Here is a 1090-nt window from a genome sequence, read left to right as displayed (position 1 = left end):
AGTCAGGCTGGCTTTTAAGGCCTTTCTGCCGTGCCTGCTGGCCAGACGTCTGCCGTCAGCGGGCTCCGCCAGGGTATGGAGCCCTGGGCACCTACAGGAAGGAAACCCACGTGCACCAGCGAGGTGACTCAGTCTGACCCTGACCACAGGCACACAGGACTCCCGTTCTAGCTCTAGGCCGAGTCCTGATCCCACCAATAACAGAGTCCTGGCCCTTCACTGAGCTCCAAGCCAGAGCCCTTGACGAGGACTGACCTCAACTCCAGACTCAGCCTGGACCCTGGCTCCAGACGGAGCCCTGAAACCAGCGCTCAGCCAAGCCGGGCCCCCCACTCCTGAGCCCGGGCTGAGCCTGACACTACCATACCCAGAAGCGAGAGAGACAGGGTCTCAGCCTGAGCCGCCCCCGCCCCCCGCAGTCTCCGTGATGTCCAAACCTAGAGCGGCCTAAGTCCAGTAGGCTAGGTTCAGGCCTGCACTGAACTCTGACTTTGACCTAACATTTCTTTCTCCCTTCCTTCCTTCCTCCCTCCCTTCCTTTCTTTTTTTTTTAACTTTTTTTAAATATGTATTTATTTTCCCTTTTGTTGCCCTTGTTTTATTGTTGTGGTTATTGTTGTTGTCATTGATGTTGTTCGTTGTTGGATAGGACAGAGAGAAATGGAGAGAGGAGGGGAAGACAGAGAGGGGGAGAGAAAGACAGACACCTGCAGACCTGCTTCACCGCCTGTGAAGTGACTCCCCTGCAGGTGGGGAGCCGGGGGCTCGAACCGGGATCCTTAAGCCGGTCCTTACGCTTTGCGCCACCTGCACTTAACCCGCTGCGCCACCGCCCGGCTCCCTCTTTATTTCTCTCTTACCACCAGGGTTATCACTGAGGCTTGGTGCGTACACTATGAATCCACTGCTCCCAGCAGCCATTTTTTTCCTTTCCATTTTTATTTGACAGGAAAGAGAGAGATTGAGAGAGGAGGGGAGATACAGAGGGGGAAAAAAGAGAGACATCTGCAGACCTGCATGAAGCTTCCCCCCTGCAGGTGGGGAGCGGGGGCTCGAACCCGGGTCCTCGCACATATGATACGTGTGCTTA

Source organism: Erinaceus europaeus, chromosome 11, assembly GCF_950295315.1.
Source record: "Erinaceus europaeus chromosome 11, mEriEur2.1, whole genome shotgun sequence".
In the NCBI taxonomy this organism is placed as follows: domain Eukaryota; kingdom Metazoa; phylum Chordata; class Mammalia; order Eulipotyphla; family Erinaceidae; genus Erinaceus; species Erinaceus europaeus.
The sequence above is the reverse complement of the archived record's forward strand: the minus strand, read 5'-3'. Positions refer to the sequence as shown.